Source organism: Protopterus annectens, chromosome 2.part0, assembly GCF_019279795.1.
Source record: "Protopterus annectens isolate FY-2018-M chromosome 2.part0, PAN1.0, whole genome shotgun sequence".
NCBI classification, from domain to species: Eukaryota; Metazoa; Chordata; order Ceratodontiformes; family Protopteridae; genus Protopterus; species Protopterus annectens.
This window is the reverse complement of record NC_056728.1, coordinates 1,088,877,142-1,088,893,486: the sequence shown is the minus strand read 5'-3', so window position 1 is coordinate 1,088,893,486 and position 16,345 is coordinate 1,088,877,142.

The window sequence follows — 16,345 nt, the reverse complement described above, 5'->3', positions numbered from 1 at the left end:
TGGGTTGTGTAGGGGTTGTGTGTACAGTGGTATACTGCCACTTGCCAGGTGGCGGCGGGCAATCTATTGACAGACACTACTGTGGTGACCCACAGGGTGAGAATGTCATGCATCAGCCAATCCTCCAGGTACCCCCTGCTCATGGCCACTGAGATAATCAAGTTGACATGTATGCAACATGCATTACAACACATGTTTAGTGTCTGTGATGGAGACCTGTACCCAAGCATGTTTTGTTGACTGTGGTAGTGTAGTGGAGGTACCCGTGGTGCATACAGGGTGACATCTCCTATATGTGCCAGTTCTTACACAGCTGGGCAGACATGTCAGTGTCAATCAAGCTTAGGTTGCCTGTACATATCCCTACTGTATACCTGCCATCTGCATATCTGTACAGGGACTGATTGTCATCAGCTTGGCAAGTAACTATGTAGTAGCAGGAGTGTGTTGACAGACAGACGTCTGACAATATGTATGCCATAACTACATCAGAAGCCCTCACTAACATGTGCTGTACAGACGGTAGTCTACAGTTACATTCCACATGATGGATCATTACCCAGTAAGGGGTATATACTGTAACACAGCTCACACACCAGGGATGCAACATGGAGGCCTCAGTGTCTAGCTATGTCCACAGGTGTGCCTGTTGTCAGTACATTTAGCACTCTGCTCTTGCTTGGGTAAGCAGTGTCAACAGTAGTACTGCTATGATACACTACATGCCAGTGTGACAGCACATACCCTGGGCTACTACACCTGTATGTAATACATTCACATGGATAACAGTACTGTACAGGCCTCATATATGTCTGTGTCCCACACATGACACTCACACCCCTTGCTACTGTAATGACAACACATAGGTGCATGTATTGTACATGGCATTACATACACTTATTACGGATTATAGAGTGGGTGGTGTGACCTGATTACCAGGGCTAAGCCATGCTTAGCAAGTATTAACATTGCTGCAATATAACAACTGAGCTGATTTGTGCACTGGTAAGCGAAGCCTACACTGTATAAGCACCTGTACGTTTACCCATAGTTCAGCACCGCTTAGCTTCATGCAAACACGCTTAAAGCTGCTCAAAACTGCCTTAACCACACTGTATCCAACAGCCCTTGTTCTGCCCAGTAACAAAATTAACAGGCCTTGCAGGTCTTGAACCCAGGACCCTGTAAACTAAAGTCACAACACTTAACCACTACACCATGACCACTGTGAATACAGCTGTTGATTGACCAATATAGCTGTCAATACACATATTGAGTAGTATTGAACAACTGCCTTTAGTTCCTTAATTGTGTAGTCCTTACTAATATGACTGTTGCATCACATATGTTGTTTTATCATAATGTACACATAGCTGATACATACGGTGAGATGCATCTGGGAGGGTATAGGTTTACATGTCAGAAATATGGTTATATACATATAGGTCTATATATGTCTACATGTACATACATATGCATACTCATAAATATGCCCGTATACACATCTGTAAAGTGCAACATATTTACATACATACATACATCTCTTCGTATGTACACACATAGATATCTATATATATATATATATATATATATATATATATACGTATATGTATGTATAGATATATGTATATATAGCTATATATGTATGCACATCCTATGTGTACAGATATGCCTAGTTATGTTGGTATATATGAAGATATCTATAACTATATGTGCATACGTATCTATTCTGATATACCTACTACTGTCAATATATATGTAGCTGTCCATACGTATATGTGCATATGTATCTCTATCTGTATATGTGTAGACATATATAGCTCTGTATATGTATATATCTGAGTATTTATATGTATATATATATATATATATATATATATATATACATATACATATCCATCTATGTATGTTGATATGTTTATGTGTATATATCTACATAGATATATGTATAATTAGATATACATTTATGTTCATCATATGTCCTGAACATGGAGTGGAGCCCTACCTCAGTCCCAATAGTCCCAACCTCTTAGTGCAAGGGGATGTCAGGTATGTATTGCAGGTATATTTGCAGACTATTGCTACTGTAAAAGGGATTGTCTTCACAGACATGGTGTGTGTGGGAGGTCACATCTGCTTTTAACTTGTGCGACATTGGCTACTAACAGACATCCTAAGGACATCATAGTACAGTACCACTGCTAGCACAGTAATGCTCCTGTTGACTACAGCAGAGATATGGCCAATATATGTGGACAGTCTGACACACTCTGGACAGTCCAGAGGTATACACAGAACCCAGTAGTGCAAGGTATGTGAACCAAGCCTGACAATGTAGATGCTAACAGCCATGTAGATGAGTATATCACATACATACTGTTATATATTTGCCCCCATAGGTTATGCATTCACACACCCCTGTCTGTCCTGACACATAATAACCACTAGAACAGAGGTGCCATTGCCACATACTACCCACTAGTTAGTGACATACATCTGTACAGCATCCCACTGCTTTGTCTGACATACATGACTGTTATGGTGGGCCAGCAGTAGTACATCTGGCAAGTATCTGGGCATGACATCTCAGTGGGTAAGTACACTAAGCTGCTAGGCATGTAACAAAGCACTGTGCAGGCTACAGGGAGAATGGCTCAACACTGGCCTACATTTCCCATGGGGGAATACACATGTACCTGCATATATAGCAGTCTCTACAGGCATGTCACAGCACAGAGTAACAGACATATGTGTGAAAGTGCATAACCACAACCAATGTTCATAGGTTCATAGATTAGTACTAGGCTAACTGCACTTGTGAGCCATTTTACGCCTAGCCAATTATCCCTTGTGAGATTCAAACCCTGCACCTTGTGTTTATAAGGCAAACACCTTAACCATTAGGCCATCCTCCCAACCCCAAACAATGTATTTTTTAAACCTCATATGCCAGGTCTTTGGTGTCTCTGGGGTGTTTTTTTGGAAATTTATGAGTTGTCCTTCACCCTGTTTACTTTATTTTTGGTTATTAGCAGATTAACAATGACACTCCCTCAGAATAGGTTAACTTATATGGCTTTACACAGCTAAACACTTCCACCACTAGAATCAGTAAATTATCTGACAGACACTCCACTTTAGGTTTATAGGTTCATAGATTATTACTAGGCTGACTGCTCTTTTGGGCCATAGCCAGTCACCCCATGTGAGAATCAAACCCTGCACCTTATGTCTTTAAGGCAAGCACCTTAACCATTATGTCATCCTCCCACCCCTGTGTGAACACAGCCACATATGGTAAGCTAGCGTAATATTAGAGTATATGGAATATCTGATCAACATCATCCTCATATATGCCACTCACACACTAACCCTGCATATACTGGGCCACTACACAGTGTGGTCCGATGCCTGTCTGTGGTATGGGACATGTGTGTTTGGCCCTACAAACATGTAAGCTGATAGGGTAACATACAGTGGAGCAGCATGTAACATCAGATAGAACAGGACCAAAAACAATGACATCTACCACAGTCTGTACACAGGCGAAGGTACATATTCATAATATACACACTCTCAACAATCACCATAAGTACACAGAAGTCAGTACTGTACACACAACCACAGAATGTCCAGGTTATGTCATCAAATATAACTCCTACTATACCTAACATCTGTAGCAGTCTGATATCTCACTGTCTTATCAGATATGATGTCAATAAATATGGTGTACAGCACATATGCACCTCTTACTGCATGACATATGTACAAAGGTTGACAGAGTTGTGGCTGGAGGCACAAACACAGGGCCAGTATTGACATGTTGCTGTGATAACCTCATACATTTACTGTTGTAACAGGGTTTGTTGCAACATATGTCCTATGAGAGATATGAAGTCAGTAACTCTCACGGCTGTCACCATCTACTGACTGCAATCCCCACACTACCTTCTGCAGTTCACAGATAGGTGCTCTGTGGGTAATACAAGAAACAAAAGGCACCACACACTGCCCAGTCGGCAGATGACCCTACAGATGGAGGTTTCCTCATAAACATAGCACTGACATGACAGGTATTAAAACATGTAGGACAGCCATATCCACACACACCCTGTTAAACCAACATTACTCCAAATGCAGTATAGCAGCACTTACAGTCTGTAGTCAAGTCAGGCACTTCCTCCTCCTGTGTGTTGGCCTGTTTCCACAGTGTATGTTGTTGGAGGTAAATCCCCAATGCATCTGTGATACTGTTTACCAAACAACAGATCCAGTTCCTGCTCACAGTGAATGAAAATGCACAACACCAACATGATGTTCCTAGATATTGGAGTGTGTTTCCATGCAATTGGCTATGGGAATGTTACCACAGCTGTTCCACATGCAATCAGCTAGAGGAGGGCTGCAATTCATGCAGAGGCCACCAGCTGATCATGAGCATCACTTACAATACACATGCTGCTGCCTAAGCAATGCAAGTATAAGTCTCCACATCCACCAGAGAGGGAGTGAGAGAGGCAGACAGAGGCAAAGATAAGCCAGGGAGGGGTGGGAGAGAAAAACCTAAGCATGTTTGTGTCACACACCTACCAGTGCAGGGTATCAAACTCCTGACTGACTATGTATTACTATCACATATCTATGCAGTTATTGGATGCACCACATAGGTTACATGGTGAGGAGCCCTCCAAACGTATATGTGATGGTGAGTGACATCTGCAACAGTGATATGGTAGCTATACGGCAGGTGTAGTACACATGCCTGTCCTCATGAACAGGTGTCAGCGTCAACACAGCCACACTCTCACAGGGACCCACACACATTGACACACTTGGCAGTGTCAGGAATACAACTCATCACTAGTTAGAATGCCACAACACAGTACTGTGCAGGTAACACATGCACCACAGGGGTTATACGGAGGTTATATGGGCAAAGGGTATGTGGAGGTGTCTGACATCAGACAGCATGCTTCAGTATGCCAATGGGGGTTGTAGTGAGTGTGAATGTGGTCATAAGCATCATACATCACACATACAGACACAAGGTGCCAGTACTGACATGCATGGGTGTATTGCTTCATGGGTGTGTAGTGGTTGACTGTGCCAGGCTAGGTAATGGGTATGCATTGGCATCAGGCCACATGACAATGGTCTGCAGTGTGGCTCAGGGGTGTAGTGTCTGGACTTGCCCACACAGGTGGGTATTGTACTCACCATCCAGTCACTTGGGTAATTATTGTGTGTGGCCATTGCTGTGCATTGCTTGCCGTGTAAGTGTTTTCCATGACATCGATGGTGTCTGTGATGTGCACACCTCCCACATGCATGTATACTGACATGTGGAACTGTACCTGGGGTGTCTGGCCCATGTTGGGTACACAGATTATCATCAGATGTGCCAGTCCTGGCCTCATGTGGTGGGAACTGGTAATGGACAGCAGGTTGACCCTGCACCTACATTGATAGCATGATACAGGTATTCCCTGGTGTCAGTGGCATCTATCCATACAGGGCATGTGTTTCAGACATGGTATGTCCTTTGTGGGTTACATTTGATGGCACCACATGTGTTGCAGGTGTCCACTGGGAAACATGGGAAAGGTGCACTGTCTGCATGTATGTGCCTATTGGACTGATGGAAAGGGTGCCATGCCCTCTGTAGCCTACTGCAATCACACCATGGTTACAATCAGTGGGCAATATGCAGGGTACTACGAACATAGTGGTTGTTGCCTAGGCAATTGTGTGTGTGTGTGTGTGTGTGTGTGTGTGTGTGTGTGTGTGTGTGTGTGTGTGTATGGGACATGGATTGAGAGTGTTCTCTGGGTAATACATGGGTTGCTAACTTTGTTCGCCTGCCCTTGATGTCACATGTAGGAGTATTTACCTGCACCCCAGCCTGTTGGCTATTTCACGTCTGTTATTCCTGTACAGTGGACATTGTGACATATACTATGGCCACCATATAAGAAATTTGCAAAACCCACTCCACAATGAATCCAGTTGTTACACACTCACAGCCCCCTCCACACAGGATTCGAATGACAAACACAGACACACACACACACACACACACACACACACACACACACACACACACACACACACACACACACACACACACACACACACACCTGCCATATCTGGCATTAGAACTCCTACCTAACTAGTTTATTACACTATAGCACTAAGCAGTTATAGGACGTGCCAAGGAGATTACTGGAGTACTCCCTCCTGAAAGTTGTATTTCACAGTGAATGACATCAGCAGGATTGCCAAAGTAAGGCATTTGAATTGTAGTGTGTGTGACTAGCCTAAAAAGCATTGCTCCCTACACAGACATAGAAACACACACATAAATATCCACAACTGCCATGTGTGGGAATAGACCCCCTACTAGAGTTCTATATCACACTACAGCATTACACTGTTATAGGATGTGCCATGGAGATGAGTGGAGTACTCCTTCCCCAAAGGTGTATTTCACAGTGAATGTCATCAGCAGGATTGCCAAAGTAGGGCATTTGAAATGTAGTGAGTGTGACTAGCTTAAAAAGCACTGCTCCCTACACAGACATAGAAACACACACATAAACATCCACAACTGCCATGTGTGGGAATAGAACCCCTACCAGAGTTCTATATCACACTACAGCATTACACTGTTATAGGATGCACCACAGAGATTACTGGAGTACTCCTTCCCCAAAGGTGTATTTCACAGTGAATGACATCAGCAGCATTGCCAAAGTAGGGCATTTGAATTGTAGTGTGTGTGACTAGCCTAAAAAGCATTGCTGTCTACATGGACAGACAGACAGACAGACACACACACACACACACACACACACACACACACACACACACACACACACACACACACACACAGTTGCCTTGTCTGGGATTAGAACTCCTACCTAACTAGTTTATCACACTAGGGCAGTACGCAGTTATAGGACACGCCACGGAGATTCCTGAGCTATAGCTTTCTGAAAGGTGTATTTCACAGTAAATGACTTCAGCAGCCTTGCCAAAGTAGGGCATTTGAAATGTAGTGAGTGTGAACAACCTAAAAAGGTTTGCTCTCTACACACACACACACACACACACACACACACACACACACACACACACACACACACACACACACACACACACACACACACACACACACACACACACACACACACACACACACACACACACACACACACACACACAGTTGCCATGTCTGGGATTAGAACTCCTGCCTAACTAGTTTATCACACAACAGCTGTACAAAGTTATAGGACACACCACAGAGATTACTCGGCTACACCTTTCCCAAAGGTGTATTACAAAGTGGATGACCTCAGCAGGCTGGAGGGCAGTGTGTGTGCATGGGTCATAGCCCATTCATCTAGAGTTTGACACACCACATGCGGGCACATGCAGGGTTATATTCCACAGGTATGTTTACACAGCTGCTAGATGACTACTTCCTTGTACAGTCTTGTTGCACAGCTAGCACTTGCTCTGCATAGCCTGTAATGCTGACGGATACTGGTGGCTAATGTCTACAGTGAGTGACATTTATACCTCATGTGGTAGTAGCCATTTGGCTGTGTGCTGGGTGGGACAGGCCTCATAATGGATGGCTCCTTGTCACAGTCACTTTCTTCCACACATCTATGTATGTATACTTTTGGCTTATTACAGTGTGTTGTCCTTGGATATATGTTTGTATTCCTATCCACTGTGTGTTCAAAGCATGTCTGGTGCATACTGAGGAGTGTATTTACTAACATCTGCAACTGCCAGATATGTATGGTCCACTGTTGTTTGCAGACATGGGCTTCATTTAAGTGTGTGAGGAGGCCCAGTATGACCTTTCAGTATGTTGTTGTCTGACATTGCCTTCATTTCTCTAAGTGTGTGAGCATGCCTAGTATGCCATTCTGTATTGCATGTGTGGATTGATTCCAGGTAGTTTGTACTCCAGTGCCAGACCTTTGTGTTGTACACCTACAGGTAGCAAACTGTTTCTGCAGGGTATCTGTCGATCATTTGGCAATATGGGGACAAACTGTGCAGGTGATAGTGTGTACTGTAGGTGATTGTGTCTCTGCTGCTTCAGCTGCATGGTACTGCTGTTAGCAGGGGTATTCAGACATGTGTAATGTTATACACTGTGATGTTTTCTGTCCTCATGTATTGTCAGGTGGGCATTCTTGCTCACAGTGATGTCTTGAAGGACAAGGGTGACTGCAGCTGTGTCCGGTGTTGAGGGCAGACACCTATATATTCATGGTATGTTATGCCATTTTGGAGGGGGAGATGCAGACACTTGCTGCTGGGTCTGTGTATCCAGTTCAGCACCTTGGTACAGGGCTGGCAGAGGATCCCATGCTTGTACATCCATCAACGTGACAGTATGGCCTTATCTTACTGTGGCAATGCCTCACAGCTGTACAGATTCGCACAGGTTACCCAGATGCAGGGACCATGAGTCAGGACATTACCCCTATTGTGGTGTACAGGCAGGCGTGTAGCCACCCAATCATGTATTTACAGCCAGGGATAGTGTGTGCACACAGCTTTGTGTGGGACCCTGCACATTCCATGCTGCCCGTGCTCCCACCCCCTCTGTTATTCTAACCTCTTCCATACATTATGCATACATTCTCTGATAATTTCCCTAAGGTTATCACCCCATCACAGCTGTGTGTCAGTGTTGGTCCACAGTTCTTGTAGTGGGATATGGTGGACATGTTACTGTGGTTTGTCCACATGGCCTTGCATATGGCTTATGTGGAGTGTGTTATGTTGTTATTTGGGTGTCCATGACATAACATGCATTGACAGTACGTGTGAGACACAGGCCTTTGGCAGAGGCATGTGGGCCATTAGGTGATGCTGCAGGCCAGATGTGGCAAGCTGTTGCATTCTGTCAGTCCTACAGTCTCAGACCGCCATACAGTATATTCCCCTGGGGAGACAGGGTAGGTGTGATAGGTGTACATGCCAATACCTTCTATCAGTCTTGGTCAGGTGGTGTGGATGCTGGCAGGGTGCTACCTGTAGCTAGGGACACACATGCATGGGACACCTGCACTGCATGCTGTATTCTTCCACTATTACCATATACAGGTGGGGTCATATTGTACCCATTCCCCATAGCAGGGATATGACCAGAAAGGTACCTGTGGGTGGTGTTTATGTGAGCTGGGTGCATATGTGCTATGGATACTACTTGCAACTGACACAAAGATATGCATGGGGCATTCCAGTTATGCAGGCATGTGCAGGTACATCAGCTGTTTCCCAATACATCGGTCCTACCTCCTTTGTGATCTGCAAGTGTTCGGGCAGATATCACCGGTATCTGCTACTACAGGACCAGATAATGGGATGCATACCTGTATGTACTATTCCAAGGATGTCTCCATTTCACAGTGACGCAATATATACAGTATGTCTGGGGTACTTTCCCCTGTGTACTGCTTGTATATCTAGCCCAACAGTCATGCCATATCAGTCTTTCAGAAGGTGACACATATTACCAATATACATTTACAATGTCTTACTGCTAGCATGTGTTATACTGGTGCGGATTATCTTTGGCACTGCAGTTGTGAGGGATTGTCCCTGTCATCAGCAGTAGTGGGCAATGGCCACCAGGTCTTACCTCAACATGCATACATACTGACCACTCTCACACAATCTGAAACACACCAACCTAACACACACAGACCTGCATATTGTGCAAATGCTACAACCTATCCTGCTACCTTGGCCACCTCTGGGCATCTGTGCTCCACTGGCATTATACATAGACATACATGTTACTACATTTCTACATAGGGTTGTAGGGGGCATGCCTGTCTGTTACGTCATGTGTACATTGGATTGGGGGGCACACCAGACCATTACTACATTCCTACGTAGGTGTGGGGGGGCAAACCTGACTGTTACTACATGTCTAGGTTGGGTTGGGGGGAGCACACCTGCCTGTGTCTACATTCCTACACAGGATTGGGGAGGCATACCTGACTGTTACTACATGTTTATGCTGGGGTGCAGGAAGGCGCACACCTGACTGTTTCTACATGTCTACATAGGAGTTGGGGGAGGCACACCTGAGTGTTACTACATTACTACGTAGGATTGTGGGAGGACACACCTGACTGTTTCTACATTTCTATACAGGATTGGGGGCACACCTGCCTATTTCTACATTTCCTCACAGGATTGGGGGGCACACCTGACTGTTTTTACATTTCTACACAGGATTGGGGGTCACACCTGACTGTTACTACATTTCTACACAGGACTGGGGGGCACACCTGACCGTTTCTACAGTTTTACATAGGATGGGGGGACGCACCTGACACTTGTGCACATTTGCTCTGACTGTACTGGTATGTTAGGTACACTATTTCATTCTGTATTCTAACCTATCATGCTGACTAGAGGCATATTAGTGTACTACAGGTCTTAGCTTTGATTGATCTATATATTAGTTTCTGACTTTCTACCCTTCAGAACTACCATCCCACTGCCTGACCTGCTGTAGGCCTTGGGGGGAGGTTGCCCATAGGCATAATACAGAGGCCACAGCACAGCCTTTGTTTGTGGTTGTCTACACCTGTCCTGCTGGCTGCGACTGTTGTTGGGTATGTGAAACTCCCTGACTGGCATATGTGAGTCATATGGGCACACATGTGGCCCAGCACATTTCCTGCAGTGGGTTTTGTCACCCTGTGTAGTACTGGCTACTATGGTGACACCAGTATTTGTTACAGATCTCATGGTGCCACTATAGGTGTCTACTATATGCTGGCATAACATTCAGCTACATGATTCCCTTGCATGCTCACATCCATACCATAGAAACAGGTAACAACACATTCTACTCCATTCGGCAATTGGTAGGTTCAGTGACGTACCTTGTGGGTGTCCCAGTATTGAGGGTGGTGCTGCAGGGCTGCCTATGTCAGATGCACATAGTACACTCCCTACACATGGTTGAATACAGGTAGTGTCATGTTTGGCATCCCTTTTATTGTATGTGCGAGTCAGAGAGAGGTGTCATTCCCTGGGTTCCTCCAGTGTCAGTGTATGTGCTATGCGTTGCCTCTTTGCCAAGGCCAGGCCATACTGGGCATGCCTTCTTCTGCCTACTGGGGCAGGCTCAGGTTGTTCCTCCTCCAAGTCACGCTGTGCCTGTGCAGGTCTTGGCAATGATGGAGGGCTGTGTGGCCCTGCCAAGTGCTGTTCCTGCTGCAGCTGTTTCCACAGGGTCATATTGTGTAGAATGGCACACACGATGACAATTTGGGTACATGTAGCTGGTGAGTACTGCAAGGCTCCACCGGATGTGTCCAGGCACCGGAACCGTGACTTGAGCATCCCAAACACATGCTCTATTATAATTCTGGTCTGTGTGTGTGTCTCATTATGGAGTTCTTGTTTGGGTGTGCGTGCATTTCTGATGAGTGTCATTAGCCATGGCTGTAGTGCATAACCAGCATCCCGTACTAGGTGACCATAAGGGATGTCCCCATTGGCAAATCTGTGGTACAGCTGTGTCAGATGCTAGATGTGGGAATCGTGATAGCTTACAGGGCAGCCAGCACACACATTCATTATTATGTCCTGGGGATCACACACGACCTGGCAGTTGATGGAGGGGAAGATCTTGTGGTTGATGTAGACCCTACCCCACTCACCAGGTGGTGTTTTGATGTGTATGTGTATGCAGTCTATAGCACCCACTACCTCAGGGTATTCTGCTATTTGGTGGAACAGTTGCATATTGTTGGCCAATGCCTCACAGGTGTTGGGGAAATATACGTGCACACTGGCATGTGCTGACATGGCATCCAGGAACTGGTGGAGTACCCTGGTTGCTGATGCCTGTGAGACCCCAGTCATATCCCCAGCTGGCCTTTGGAAGGTACCTGTAGCTAGTATTCTTAGGCCTACATATACCTTGGTATCCACTGGGATGGGTTCCCCTCTGTTAGTTCTGTGTGTCTGGCGTGGCCGGCACAGCTCAACAATTTGCTATAAGAGGTCCCTGTCCACCCTATAGCGCTCCACTATCTCTAGCTCATGTAGCCCTTGGTAGGTTACCCTGGGTCTGTACACTCTTCTCCGTCTCCTCACTGTGGGTTGGTCAACAGCATTCACATCCTCACCACCTTCAGCCTCTTCCACATGTTATTGTATGATAGCTATTTCAGCCCCTATCTGTGTTGTTTTGTCTGTTAAATGTTCCCGGCTTGTATACACCGGTGGTGTAGAGTATGGGAAAAAACAGAAGGAAAGGTGTTTGTATAGTTTATAGTAGTGTTCTGGGCTGGGCTGGTCTGCTGCCTGTGTAATTGGCTGATTCTGATACACTTCACCTGCCAGCTATGCTAGTTCTCCCTGATTATCTTCCTACTGCTGTTTTCCCTTCCCATTGCCGTCCTGTTTAAGCCCGGGGTGCACAACGCAAACAGAGTGCTCAAATGTGCACAGAGCTGCTATTTCCTGGTTTACTTTTTTTTTCTTTCAAACCTGGTGCGAGGTGCGCACACCCGCTTAGGCAATGTAAAGAGTGCTAGGCAGCCTCAGACACACCCCCCTTGCTTAGCTGTGCTAAGCTAGGAACAAAACTGAGTCATGGAGCTCCAATCCACTTACAGTATGCCTGACACCCCCCTATGATGTTAGCTAACTCCTAGGCCTGCACCAAGCTATTCCTGCTCTTACACTGTTGGGAGCTGACTAGCATGCAGGGGAAATCTGGGATTCACTATCATTCCCCTCATTTGCATAGGATTGCCTGCTAATGCATAGCTGCATGTCTAACACTGAGCCTCCCCCCTTAGCAACCACTATTCACTGGCCATGTTATCTTCTGTCTGCCATTGACTATAATGGCAGAATAGTGATTTTAGTTAGAATGCTTATTTTGGGTTTATTTTCTTATTTGTCCCCCCAATCTTGTTTGCACACCACTGCCCTATGCTCAAACAGCTGAGATTGGCTAAAAAAAATAAAAGTTGATTTTTCTTTTTTTTCCCAACTGTTTTCCATGCCAATGGCCTTATACTTGGCCATTGGCATGCTTTTTAAATGATATCCACCCTTTATTTGGAGCTGTCATGGCTCAGTTTTGGAATTTGCAGAAATGAACTCTGTTACTGGCGGAGTACATTTCTGCAGATTACACTAGTCCTGCATGGCCGGTTTCCAACTTCCTGGATCACAAATTCACCTCATTTGCATGGATTTCTCCTGCAAATGGGGTAATTTGCATACAGGGGCTAAGTCAGTGCAGGACTAGTGCAGGAGCACTCGTGCACACACCTACAGGCTATTCCTGGATTGCATGGCAGACATATTGCCTGCTGGAGCTCCTGCACTAATTCTGCATGCTGTGCAAGGCTTGCAGAATCCGGGGGAAGGTATGAATTTAAGGTTGTTGCAGACACAAAAGAAACAACAAACATTTCTTCAGTTTTTTCAGAAAATAAAGAACAAGAACATTTTTCAATCTATCTGCTTAACTAAATTAACTACTTGAAACTTCAACAAGGCATCTTTATTCTTCCCACAGGGAGGGCATCAGAGACAGACTCTCCTAGATATGCAAATTGAAGTGATTTTATCTTGATTAATCCTCTGTACTCTGTTTCTTGTTAGTCCTGTCACCCTCTGGGTCATGGGTGGAATACCAGACCACACTCAAGCTTTCCGGATTACTCCAAAAATACAATGACCTTATCCACAATAGCAACACAAATTCTAGTCCCAAGAATATAGATAATATATTAGCGAAAAAATGTAGTGCCAACTTTACCTCACCTACCCACATTGTTGTCCCTGCTATCCTTGAAAATTTAGTTTATTCTGTAATCATTTTGAATAAATCTTAGGATCCCTTTCAAAGACTAAAACTATTTCCATGAGAACAGACAATATACCTGGCTGCATCCACATCAATGCCAAGTATGCACCATCTGACTTTGTGCCTACACTGTTCAGTCTCAACCTATTCATAAGAGTTGTGCCTGATGCCTTACAAATAGCCACTGTGACTTCCCTACATAAAGATGGGCCTGGTAATTATTTTGGCAACACCTTTGCCATTCTTTAACTATTATAGACATAAACATTTTTAATTTTAAAATTGAAATGGGCCTATATGAAGCTGTGTCTGATGGATCTTTACCATCGTTAGGTATTACAGTCACCACAATTTTCTTTCAGGATGTTGGTGCTTCTCCTCCTTTTAAAATACTGTTAAACAAATCCTTCCAAATCTTTAGCACTTTCTCCACTCCCAGCTTCCAAAATTCCACAGGAATACCATCTATTCCTGGGGGCTTTCCTGTAGATTGGTTATACATCACCATTTTTATTTCATCTGCTCTTATCTTAACTGTTAGTAATTGAACATCTACCTCTAACCTTGGCATACTTGAGTATTCCATAAATATTTCCATTTGTATTTTTTATTGATTTCTACATTATTCTGCTTTATTGAGATTTTCATAACATTTCCAAAATGTTTCTAATACAGAATCTCTGGTTATTTTTCTTGTTGCAATGTTTCTATGTTTGTCAACAATCCTTTCTACTTTCAGTTGCCTAAGTTGCTGTGCTAAGATTTTTTTGTGCTGTGTAGTTATTACCAAAGAATAGTTTCTTAACAGCAAATCTTTCTAAACTTCCACATATACAAATACCACATTATTTTCTCTTTTGTACTCTGCAGTTGTGCCTATTTTTGTTCTATGAGATTCCCCTTATCCTGCAACAATTTAACCATTTGTCAGCCCCTCTAAATAATTCTTGTTACTTCTTAACTATATCTCTTTTTTATTTATTTCTACACTATTTTTAAACTCCACTTTCATGTTATCCTGCTAACTAGCTATAACGTCTGAAGAAATTCCTATCTTCTCCAATAATTCTTGAATAATTTCTACTACCCATTCCTTAAATTCCTTTCTTTTTAACAAGTAGGCAGGGAATTGCCAGTGTCTCATTTTTACTTAATTATCCTCCTGCATTTTTATCTTAGTTGTTATTCGAGCATGATCTGTAACAGTTATTGGATGTGTAACAAAGCTTTCAATTAAATGCACATGTTCCTGTGAAATATAATTTCTCTCTGGTCTCACCCAGTTATTGTACCTTGGGAAAGAATATGTAAATTCTCACTGAGCTCCTACTATTGAATTCATGTCTTCTATACCAAATATTTTCATACATTTCTTCAGAAATCTATCCTCTTTTGTTATATTTTCCCTTCTAGGTCCCCCCGATACATCCTCACTGTTGCCAATTAAGTTTCCTGGTAAAAGTTGATTTCTCCCAAAATTTTCCTATGAGTTGACCCAGTAGTAAGGGATATGGGAACATATGTAGACAGCAATATGGCCTTTGACTACCACTTAGCTATGATAGTAAGAAAATCATTCTATGTTGTTCAACTTACAGGTAAGGGTATGGCATCCAGGTCCAAGGAAGTTATAGTACCACTCTACTCTGTCCTTAACAGAGGGTGCAATGCATTCTTTGGCATGTGTATAACTATACACTTGCAACAGTTGGAACCCCCACAAAGGTTTCTCACCAGGAGACTTCAGGGTATAAATACCTTGTCCTGGCTCTGACACTGTACTGAGTCTCCTACAGGCTGACAGTGGATGTTTGTCTGGCTTTCAGGGCTTCCACAGACTCAGCCCAGTTGGATCTGTTGTATATGCACAAAACAAACAGCTCCAGACATAAACAGAACATGCTGGAGAAACAGATATGTGTCCCAAAGGATTCCCACACTATCGAATAGTCTCCACATCTATGTAAAACAAAGTTCTTACCTGACCATATTCAAACAAAACCTTCACAATTGGATGGGAGATTGTAAATTTACCCTCGGTCTGGCCCCCATGTCCCTTATGGAGAGAGACCATCTATAAGAAAAGTATTATCCTAACACCCACCCCCAATAAATCCTTAGTTACCATCCTATTAACATGCCTCCCCCATAGATGCCATGACACTCTGGACACAAATGGTTTGGGGTACATGGCTAGGCTTGTAAGGGTCCAAGTGGTTATTAGCCTAGTAACAACCAATGGACCTCTTATGCTCTGTAATAGCAATTTTAGGTGGATTATAAATACATGCCACTGTAATCCTCCTCCCTTGTCAGTAGCCTATTATTTTCACAAATCTACCATTACTGTCTTTTTTCCTGTTCTATCACTATTGGAGCACCTCAAAGAATTAGCAAAATATTCCCTTTTTCCTTTGTCACTGATATTCTGCTGAACATCTCTCCTGAAATCCTTTCTTT